Genomic DNA, 11,836 nt, shown 5'->3' with positions numbered 1-11,836 from the left:
GGAGTGACAGTCGATATCAAAGGTGCGGGCACGTTGGCCAATTTTGAAGTGATAGAGATTGTGGATGACAACAATCCCTACCCTGCGCTCCTTGGGATCGACTAGGCTATCGACATGAATAGGGTGATTAATTTGAAGAAGCATACGATGTCATTTAAAATAAAATCGCTCCGCGTAGTAGTACTATTGGACCTTGTAGAAGGACCGCGCTACACTGAACCAGTCCACGATTACGAAAGTGATGACGATTTGGACCAGATTTATAAGATAACTACGCGAGATCAAGATTGGGTGAATCCGACAGTTGATGGGCGTCTTGCATGGGACCGCAAAATCTCCTGCACATCAGATTCATAGGAGGAATTGGAACATTGGCAGAATAGATTGCACGAAGTATCTACGCTACGATGTAACATGATGACCAAATCGTTGCGTTGCGTATCATCGAGGGTAAGAAGTCTTCCTTACTATGATGGTTTAACTAACGTTGATAAATTTCTCGATGCATTTGAAAGGGAAGTGTCGAAGAAGCATCGCTTCCAAGCCTTAGACTTGGTGTTGCGCGCTATGCCTGCAAGATGGCGGGGTATGCATAAAGACAACTTCGATGGATGGTGCGAAAATAGAAGAATGATGAGGGTACAATTTGGTCGCCCAAAGGTACAGTTGACAGAGAAATATGATGCGAGTGATCTACGCGATCACTTAGCCAAATGGACTGATGCTTATGGAGCAGAACCGCAACCGAAGTGGGTGCATCTGTTCTATCATGCCTTGGATGTGATACCTATGAATTGGTACTTGGAGACAGAGCTCTGCCATGGCACGGACGAATGGGATATTTTGAGACAAGGATTCTTGATGACATTTAGCTTTGAAGATGGATTTGAGTGCATTGATGAAGTGCTGCAGGAGGTCAAAGCAGCGATCTTCAGAGTACCACAGTATCCCTTGGATTTGATTCAACCGAATTGGACCACCCAACTGTGCCACGCGCTGGAGTGCTACAATGTGACTACTGAAGAGGAATATGAGGATTCGAGGAACATTAATATCCCAGAAACAGAAGGACACTGCAAAGTTGAGGGACCGCAGATAGAAAATCCAGATATCACCGCGTCGCTAAAAACAAGACAAGTGAACATTGGGACAGAGGTAGAGCTGAAGTTTGTGAAGATAGGAGACTACTAGATGATGCTACGTGGATAAGGTCGTTGATTTGCTCTGCGAATATCAGGGCTTGTTCCCTGCAAAATTATCAGACTTAAAAGGGATAATAGGGGACCTAGAAGTTATGAAAATTATGTTGAAATCAGATGTGTAGCTGATCAAGCAAAGGCCTTACTGCCTCAATCCAAAGTATAAAGAAAAGGTTCGCTTAGAGTGGGATAAAATGCTTGCGGCAGGTATTATTGACCTAGTGGAAGAATCTGATTGGGTGAGCCCAATAGTAGTTTAGGAAAAGAAGCAAAAGGATGAAATAAGGATATGCGTAGATCTCAGGAAACTGAATGATGCTTGTGTGCATGATCCTTTTCCGAATCCGTTCACCGATGAAGTGTTGGATAATGTAGGAGGATAGGAAGCATATTCGTTCACTGATGGGTTCTCAGGGTACCATCAGATCAAGATCGCGCTAGAGGATAGAAGTAAGACGACCTTCGCAACTGAGTGGGGATGATTTCAATATACTGTAATGCCTTTTGGATTGAAGAACGCGCTGGCGATATTTTCATGCGTAGTCATCGCGGCGTTCAAGGACTTCATTCACAAGTTTCTGGAGGTATACTTTGACAATTAGACAGTGTTTGGGTGTTGGGTCCCTATAATACTAGTGATTACCCCATTACTATTGTAGTTATACCCCTTATTTATATTGTTGTGCCCCTATTACCCCCATATTGTTATTTCTGTGCCCCATAGAATCCCTCTATTGTTATTTTTGTGGCTTTATATTATTATTGTTAGGTCGGCTGGATTATATTGTGACTCCTTAGACTCCTATATATAGAAAGGAGGTTTTGTCATTTGTATCATCGAAGAATTGTTCATTTATGTAATGTAAAGGAGGTTTCCCCCTCGAAGAGGCTGAATTCTAAGGCGTTGATCTATCTTTTCTATCTTTTCTTGAGTTGGTTTCATAACATTTGGTATCAGAGCTTTGGATTCTAGGGTTTCGCTGCTCCAAACAGGTCATCGTGGAATTTTCGCTATAACTTTTTTTCTGTGACGTTTCAGAAGTCGCAAAAAAAACCCATTTGAGAAGAAATCGCGTTGAACCTTGGGTCAGAATTTTAGAGCTTTTCGCGTGATATTTGCGGAGATATGATCTGAGGAAGTTGGTCTTTTTGCAGACTCCTGAATTACATTCAAAACAGGTGACCTGGGGAAAATCGTCATAACTTTCTCTCTGGGGATCGGATTGAAATTTCGTAAGAAGGTACAAAAAGAGGACGGACTGTAGTTTCTTTTGTGTGTGTTTTAGATTCAAAGGTTGAAACAGTGACTCGTGGCACGTCGTACAAGTTCGCTCTACTGAACCAGTCTAAAAGCAAGTCATTGCGGGAGATTTCACATAACTCTTCCTTGGAGAATCCAATTTGGCTCAGACTTGTGGCATTGGAAAGAGGACACAGAAGGATACTACAGGTAGCAATTTCAGAACTAGATGATCCGAAATTACAGAGATACATCAGATTCAATATCAGGCTTCTATAAAGTGAAAAAAGGTGTGTAGTTTTTTTTTAAACTTTTGTGTAAGCTTGGTTTAACGGAATTCAAAGGGCATAGTAAAGCATTATTATCGGTAACTGATGCCCCGAGGAAAGAAAATGCAAACACCTAGTAAGGAACCTGAAAGCTCTAGCATGACTCATGAAGAAGAGGAAGAAATGCTACATGATATATCAAAATTACAAGAACAAGTGCAACAAATGTCACGCTCACAAAAGTTAACAGATGCTAAGATAAATGGCGTGGAAGCTAAGATAAGTGGCGTGGAATCTAAGTTAAATGGCGTGGAATCTAAGATAAAGGGCATGGAAGCTAAGATGGATGATTCGAAGACAGATTTGAAGAGAGACATGGCAGATTTGAAGATAGATTTGAAGACAGACATGGAAGAATTGAAGAAGTTGCTACAAGAAAGGGTCACTAATGGTGAAAAGGTAGTAAAGGAAACTCATGATGAGAACAAAAGAAATGTTAATCATGATTCCATAGATGCTAATGTTGGATCGAAGAATCACCATATTCCAAAAATCGATATGAGGAAGTTTGATGGCAAGGATCCCGCCACATGGATATTACAGATGGAGCAATTCTTCGATCTCAATAATGTGCAAAACGCACAAAAGGTACGTATGGCAACTGCATATTTGGAACCAAATCAGTTTGTATGGTATCAATGGCTTTGTTCTCGTAAACAATTTATCACTTGGGCAATTTTTACGAAAGAATTGATAGCACATTATGAAGATACAAAAAGCAACACTTTTTTTAGCCAATTGATAAGTCTCAAACAAAAGGGTTCAGTAATGGAGCACATTGAGGAGTTCCAAAAATTGAACATAAGGGTAAAAGATATTCCAGAGGAGCATAGGATTGATGTGTTCATAGGGTCTTTAAAGGATAATATCCAACATGATGTTCGCCTTTGGGAACCTGATTCATTAGAGAAGGCATTCAGGTTAGCAAGAAAAATGGAAAGCAAAATTATGGCAACCAGGAAGCATACCACTCACAACTATAAAGACGGAAGTGTTGTTGCCCCTAGTCTTCCACAACCTATAAGGTTGACACCACAACAATTGGAAGAAAAAAGAGCAAAAGGGCTTTGTTACAGTTGTGATAGCAAATACACTAAAGGTCATAAGTGTGCTGAGAAGAAATTATTCTACATAGATTGTGAAGAGGAAGAAGAAAAGGAGCAAGAAAGGTCAAAAGAAGAAGATATACTCCAGGAACAAAGCCTAGATGAAGAACAAATAAATCCGACCATATCTTGTAATGCATTGGCAGGAATTACCACTCCTCAAACCATCAAGATAGAAGGACAAATCAAGAAGAAAAAGGTAATAGTGTTGATTGATTCAGGAAGCACCCACAATTTTATTCATTGTAGGGTAGCAAAAGAATTGAATTGCTTCCTATATCCAGCACCAGAGTGTCAAGTGATGATTGCAAATGGAGGAACAATAAATTGCTCTGGAAAGTGCCATAATATCAAGCTATCCATGGGAGAATATGTATTGACTAGCCCAATGCTTTCCATTCCAATGGGAGGTGCTGATGTTGTACTAGGAGTCCAATGGCTACAATCCTTGGGTACAATAGCTTTTAATTTTCAAGAACTTTTCATCAAATTTTCTATGGAAGGAAAGGAAGTTGAATTAAGGGGTATTGCAGGGAAACCAGGAAAGATAATCAGCTCTAATGGTATGACAAAGCTTCTAAAAAAGGAGCAAAGAGGTGTAATTGCACAATTATGTTCGCTAGATGTTTCCACATTGGAATCATCTATTTCTCCAGATCTCCAAAAAGTCCTGGACAATCATTCCAAGGTATTTGAGACTCCCAAGGGTCTCCCACCTATGCGTGATCATGATCATGCTATTCATCTGATTCCAGGAAGTGTTCCTCCAAACATCAGGCCGTACAGATATCCCTATGTCCAAAAAAGTGAAATTGAACGTATGGTTGCAGAAATGCTAGAGGCTGGTATAATTCAACCGAGTCAAAGTTCTTTCTCAGCTCCAGTAGTATTGGTGCACAAGAAGGATGGATCATGGCGCATGTGTCCGGATTATAGGGAGCTCAACAAGCTCACTATTAAAGATAAGTTCCCCATTCCTGTTATTGATGAATTACTGGATGAATTGCATGGATCAATTTACTTCACCAAGTTGGATCTTCGTTCGGGATATCATCAAATCAGAATGAAGATTGAAGACATTCCGAAAACAGCATTTAGAACTCATGAGGGTCATTATGAATTTTTGGTCATGCCTTTTGGCCTTACCAATGCACCTTCAACATTTCAAGGTTTGATGAATTCAATTTTCAAACCATTCCTTAGAAAATTTGTGTTAGTATTTTTTGATGATATACTAATCTACAGCAAGTCTTGGAAGGATCATGTTGAACATGTTGACAGGGTGCTACAACTATTGGAGGAGAAACAATTATATGCAAAAAGATCCAAATGTTTCTTTGGAGTCCAGGAGGTGGAATATTTGGGTCATATTGTATCTCATGAAGGAGTTAAGGTAGACCCTAGCAAAATTAAAGCCATTAAGGAATGGAAAATCCCCACATCCATAAAGCATCTGCGAGGATTTCTTGGGTTGACAGGGTATTATCGCAAGTTTGTTAAGAATTATGGGAGAATAGCAGCACCTCTAACAACATTATTGAAGAAAGATTCATTTTCATGGACTCCGGAAGCAACAAAGGCCTTTGAACATCTTAAAGAGGCAATGTGCCAAGCACCGGTCTTAGCTACACCGGACTTCACAAAAACCTTTATTGTGGAATGTGATGCTTCAGGAAATGGAATTGGTGCTGTTCTAATGCAAGATGAAAGACCCATTGCTTTTGAAAGTCGTCCAATCAAGGGAAAGTTTTTAAGCAAAGCTATTTATGAGAAGGAAATGTTGGCAATACTCCATGCACTTAAGAAATGGCGACCCTACCTAATGGGAAGACACTTCAAGGTAAAAACGGATCATGATAGCCTTAAATACTTTTTAGAACAAAGATTATCCTCTGAAGAGCAACAAAAGTGGGTCACAAAGATGTTGGGTTATGACTTTGAAATCATCTACAAAAAAGGGAAGCAAAATGTGGTGGCAGATGCACTCTCAAGAAAGGATGAGGATGTGGAAGCATTGTTGTGTGCCATTTCTATTATCCAACCAGATTGGATAAACGAAGCAAGGGAGGAATGGAAGAATGACGAAGAAGTGTGGGCACTTATTCGAAAGCTACAACAAGATTCCAGTACTTCTGATACATTTAGCTGGAAAAATGATTCGTTATGGTACAAAGATCGCTTATACCTCTGTAAGAATTCCCAGCTAAAACAAAAGATTCTTATGGAATTGCACACTTCTCCCTTAGGAGGGCACTCAGGATTTTTAAAAACTTACCACAGGGTTAAGAAGGAATTTTTTTGGGATGGCCTTAAATCAGATATTCAAAAGTTTGTGGCGGAATGTTTGGTTTGCCAACAAAATAAAGTTGAAACAATTAAGACACTGGGTCTATTACAACCTTTATCCATTCCAAGCCAACGTTGGGAGGAGGTTTCAATGGATTTTATCACAGGTTTACCCAAGTCTGAGGGAAAGAGTGTCATCATGGTGGTAGTTGACAGACTTACCAAGTATGCACACTTTTGTGCATTATCACATCCATTTAAAGCCAGTACAGTTTCTACTGCATTTATGGAAACAGTTCAAAAGCTACATGGAAACCCAAAGATTATTGTAAGTGACAGAGATCCCATTTTCACTGGAAATTTTTGGACAGAATTATTTTCTTGTCTTGGTACTCAGTTAGCTCATAGCTCATCTTATCATCCTCAATCTGATGGGCAAACTGAGATAGTAAACAAATGTTTGGAAGGATATCTTCGTTGCTTTGTATCTGATAAACAGACACAATGGGTCAAATGGTTGCCTCTGGCTGAATGGTGGTATAACACTTCCTTCCATACAGCAACAAAAATGACCCCATTTATGGCACTTTATGGGTATCAACCACCATCCATCACATCATATTTAAGAGAAAATTCTAAGGTTCAGGCAGTGGAACATCACATCGAACATCAACAACAAGTCCTCCAACTCTTAAAGGATAACCTCGTGTTGGCACAAAATAGAATGAAACAACAGGCAGATCAACATCGCAGTGAAAGAAGTTTTGATGTAGGTGATTGGGTATTCCTACGGCTACAACCATATAAGCAAATGTCCCTAAAGCAAGCTAAGAAGGATAATAAATTATCACCAAAGTATTATGGTCCGTACAAGGTGTTGCAAAAGATTGGTACTATGGCATACAAATTGGAGCTTCCTGCAGCTTCTCGATTGCACCCAGTTTTCCATGTTTCATGTTTAAAGAAGGTTATAGGTGACAAGCTCCCAATTCAAACAATATTGCCAGAACTTGACGAGGAAGGAAAAATTATATTGGAACCGGAAGCAGTCACAGAAACAAGAACTCGACAGCTACGAAATCGATCAATTTCAGAGTATCTTATCAAGTGGAAGAACTTATCCGCTGAAGATTCCACATGGGAGGATGAGAATTTTATGCAGAAGTATCCAGAACTACTCAAGCGTTGAGGACAACACTTTTTTGAAGGAGAGGGGCATGTTGGGTCCCTATAATACTAGTGATTACCCCATTACTATTGTAGTTATACCCCTTATTTATATTGTTGTGCCCCTATTACCCCCATATTGTTATTTCTGTGCCCCATAGAATCCCTCTATTGTTATTTTTGTGGCTTTATATTATTATTGTTAGGTCGGCTGGATTATATTGTGACTCCTTAGACTCCTATATATAGAAAGGAGGTTTTGTCATTTGTATCATCGAAGAATTGTTCATTTATGTAATGTAAAGGAGGTTGCCCCCTCGAAGAGGATGAATTCTAAGGCGTTGATCTATCTTTTCTATCTTTTCTTGAGCTGGTTTCATAACATTGGGCCAGTGAAATGCCATGTAGCTGGCCTACACTTGATGTTGGATACATGCCGAAGGTATCAGATCACTCTCAATTTGAAGAAATGTTTATTCTGTGTTCCTTCAAAATCGTGCTGGGCTGGTGTGCAGACAAGGATTAATGGTGGAGCCAGCTACGATAGCAGTTATAATTAATTTGGAGGTGCCAAGAAGTGTGAAACAACTACGCACAATGTTGGGGCATATGGGATACTATAGAAATTTCATCAAGAGTTATGCCTAGATTATCGCACCAATGGAGAGACTGCTACATTCTGTTGGAATGAAGAGTGTTAGCGAAGATTAGATGTGTTAAAGTAAAAGATGGTCATCGCACCGATCCTAGTCTTCCTGGATTGGAAGAAGGAATTTCATGTGCATGTGGATGCGTCATGTATTGCAGTCGGAGCAGTACTTACATAGGTCGTTGAGGGAGATTTGGATCACCATATAGCATTTGCAAGTAGGAAGTTGTCTAAAGTTGAGACGAACTATTCAACGACAAAGTGTGAAGGTTTGGCTATGGTGTACGCGCTCTAGAAGTTCAGACACTACTTGCTAGGTGGACACTTTAATATGTATACAGACCATTTTTCATTGAAGTACTTGGTTAACAAGCCTGTGTTGGTGGCGGGTATATGCAAATGGTTGTTGTTGTTTCAGGAATATGATTTCGAAGTCATTGTGAAGCCAGGATGATTGAATGCAAGACCAGATCATCTGTCACACATTGAAACATGAGAGGAATCTAGTAATTTAGAGGACGAATTTCCTGACGCGCAGCTCTTTGCAGTGTGCATAGCTCACAATCACTCTGCAGATATCATACACTTCCTAACAATGGGGACGACTCCAGAAGGGTATACTAGTCAACAAAAGAAGGATTTGGTGGTGCGCACGATAGACTTTTCTATCATTGCAGGACATTTATATAAAATGGGATCGGATGAAATTCTATGAAGTTATGTACCTGAGTTTGAAAGGAACAGCATCCTCGCTGAAGCTCAGGGAGGAGCTGTGAGAGGGAATTATGCAGGAAAAGAAACAACGCAGAAGATTTTACGCATTGGGTTGTGGTGGCTGAAACTGGATAAGGATTCCAAGGCTTACTGTAAGGCATGCGATGCATGTTAGAGGATGGGTAGGCCATCGCGGAGGGATGAGCTACATCTGAATCTGCAAGTGTTGTTACAGCCATTCAGGAAATGGGCCATTGATTCTGTAGGCATGATTCAGCCTCCAGGAAAGAAGACAAGTGTGCTGTATATCATCACTGCGACGGAGTATCTGACCAGATGGGCGGAGGCGCAGCCTGTGAAGGACTATACAGGGGAAACAACAACGAAGTTCCTCTCTGAATATGTGCTGACTAGGTTTGGTTGACCGAAGATTTTGATGATTGATCGTGGTACACATTTCCTTAATGCAACGATCAGCATGCTAACGGAGGAATTCCAAGTTTATCATCAAATGAGCATGCCATATCACCCGTGGGCTAATGGGATGGTTGAAGCATTTAATAAGATATTAGAGAACATGTTGACGAAGGTTTACAATGCACAAAGGAATGATTGGGAGGTGTGCGTACTCGCGGTGCTATGGGCTTACAGAACTACTTGGAAGAAATTGACTAGAAAGACACCCTTCATGATGGTTTATGGTGTAGAAGATGCGATGCCAATGGAATGTATTGTACCTAGTCTACGCATAGCAGCATTCATAGGAATGGTGGATCACGGAGCCTTGGAAGAGAGGCTTGTGCAGATGATAGAGATTGAAGAAGATAGGTTTTTGGCTGGATTCCATCAGCAAGTTCAGAAGGAGTGTGAAAAGGGATGGCACGATCGACACATCAAACTGCGCACCTTCAAGGTAAACGATTTAGTTTTATTATATGATAGAAATTTTGATAAATTTCCAGGAAAATTTCAGATGCATTGGTTGGGGCCATATGTCATTAAGGAGATTACTGATGGTGGAGCAGTTCAACTGGTGAAATTGAATGGAGATCCATTTCCCAGAAAGGTAAATGGCAGCCGATTGAAGCCGTACATTGGGGATCCGACTAGATGACTATATGATGGAAGCACAATCTTAATGCTCCAAGCAGTTGAAAGGAGGTGCGGGATTATAAACTACACTCCCTAGGTTGTAGGGTTGCGTGATTGGGGGACTGCGCGGGATGGAAGAATGTCACAATATCAGCAGAAGTGCGAAGGGAGATACACTATAGGAGGAGAGACCGTGTAGGGTAGCCAAAAATTGATCGTTATGGTCACTGTTCATGATTTGATAGTAAAAAAATGACTAAGAGGAGTGGGGGGCGACATTTAAGGTAGAATTTAAATGTGAGGTCTTTGAGAATCTACCTCCAATCTAGCATTTAAGAATGGATTTTTGGGGGAACGGTTGGAATTGAATTCGAATTTTCCTATAAATTATAGATGGCCACCCAACGAAAAACACTTTGCATTTTGAGAGTTGAGGTGTCAAGCTATTGGTTGCGCATGAACCCTGCGAGATTTGAGGCTTTGGTGGCTAGTTCAGTGTTTCACAAGTTTCCTAAGGAAACCTAGGAGCTCCTTAATAGCTTGATGTTGGTGCCCATGGAAACTACAAGTGCTAGAGGATCGATGGCCTCTGAGGGAGATGCCCTTGAGGTCGTAAGTGTGGAGATGCCCGTCGCTGTGCCAAAATCACCAAGGTCTCCTAGGTCGAAGTCTACGCCAGCAGGAGAGGCTTCCAAGACGAAGAAGGACAAATATAAAGTGACACAGATGGTGCGCAAGTCGCCAAGGAAGCAACAGAAGAAAGAGAAGCCCATCGTGTATGAGAAAGGCATGGTGGTCAACCTAGAATCTGATGAGGGCACTGAAGAAACTGGTATGGGTGTAGAGGACATAGACATTGAGGGTGTAGACCCTATCTCAAAGCTACCAGAATACATTCCTCCATGTCAGGGTAAGGTGAAGATCCCAAAGGACCCAAATGAGGGAATTTTATGCTTAATACACCCCTGTTGCCATAAAATTTCGCATTTGAAGGACTGCGCTTGGTGCACATGCCCCACCTAAAACTTGAAGATTGGGACTTGGCAGACATGGAGCGGTTCCCCCACCTGGCTACTGATAGTTTCATGTAGAGGGTATTCTATAAGGATTTGGGTGTCAACGCGCTGGAGCCGGTGAAGTGGATTCGTGGGGTGGAGAATGCAGGATTGCTGAACCTGCTATGGGTGCCATATTACCACTTCACGCCCATAAACTTGATAGTTATCAAACAATTGTTGTGCCTAGTACATGATGGGTGCCTTTGGTTGGAGGAGCCAATCCCTATAACTGATATGCTGATCCATAGGATCACCCGGCTACCCCATTCAGGACTAAATCCGGCCAAGGAATCTGGCGGAAAGGTGCACAAGTGCGACCTCACCATGCGAATGAAGGACAAGTTTAAGCTTGTGAAGAAGCTGCGCAGATACTCAATTTCAAGCATAGCCAACCCCGCGGTCAAGGTAGCCACCCAGATCTTGGATGGGAAGATAATGGGGAAGTGTCATGCAGATGAGGTGCCAACATCAGTAGTTTCATTAGTAGCCCAGTGCACGGAGGGCATACAATTCAATTGGGAATGCTACTTGTACAGCAAGTTCCTCACGAACTGCAGAGAAGAGGAGGATCACAGCAATACGTTCCACTACTCTTAGTTGTTGTAATCAATTGTGTTGGTCACGTGGCAGTTGCCAAAAGACAGTCAGTTTCCCTTGATTGCAATAGATATGCCAGAAGCAGCAAAGTTTGCTTCGCTATGGACCACGAAGGATGCTGAGCAGGTCCACGAGAGCAAGGTCTTTTGGGTTTTGATGGAGATGAGAATCAATATGGTCATCAACTGCAAGCTAAGATTATCACCAACTGTCTTTGATTAGTTGTTAGGATACGCAGAGTTCAAAGCGGACTTCCACTGTATCTCCATCTGGGTGCGGAAGGACCCAGAACATAAATGGTATGATCTTCCATACCTTGCAATGGATGATGCCATAGCAGCGGTCCTCCATCGTTGGCCAACTGAGTGGCGCACAACCTCATATTTGTCAGTTGGGTCT

This window comes from Pinus tabuliformis, chromosome 3_1, assembly GCF_031772625.1.
Source record: "Pinus tabuliformis cultivar Carrire ecotype Pingquan chromosome 3_1, CPIR1, whole genome shotgun sequence".
Classification (NCBI taxonomy): domain Eukaryota; kingdom Viridiplantae; phylum Streptophyta; class Pinopsida; order Pinales; family Pinaceae; genus Pinus; species Pinus tabuliformis.
Note: the sequence above shows the minus strand (reverse complement) of the source record.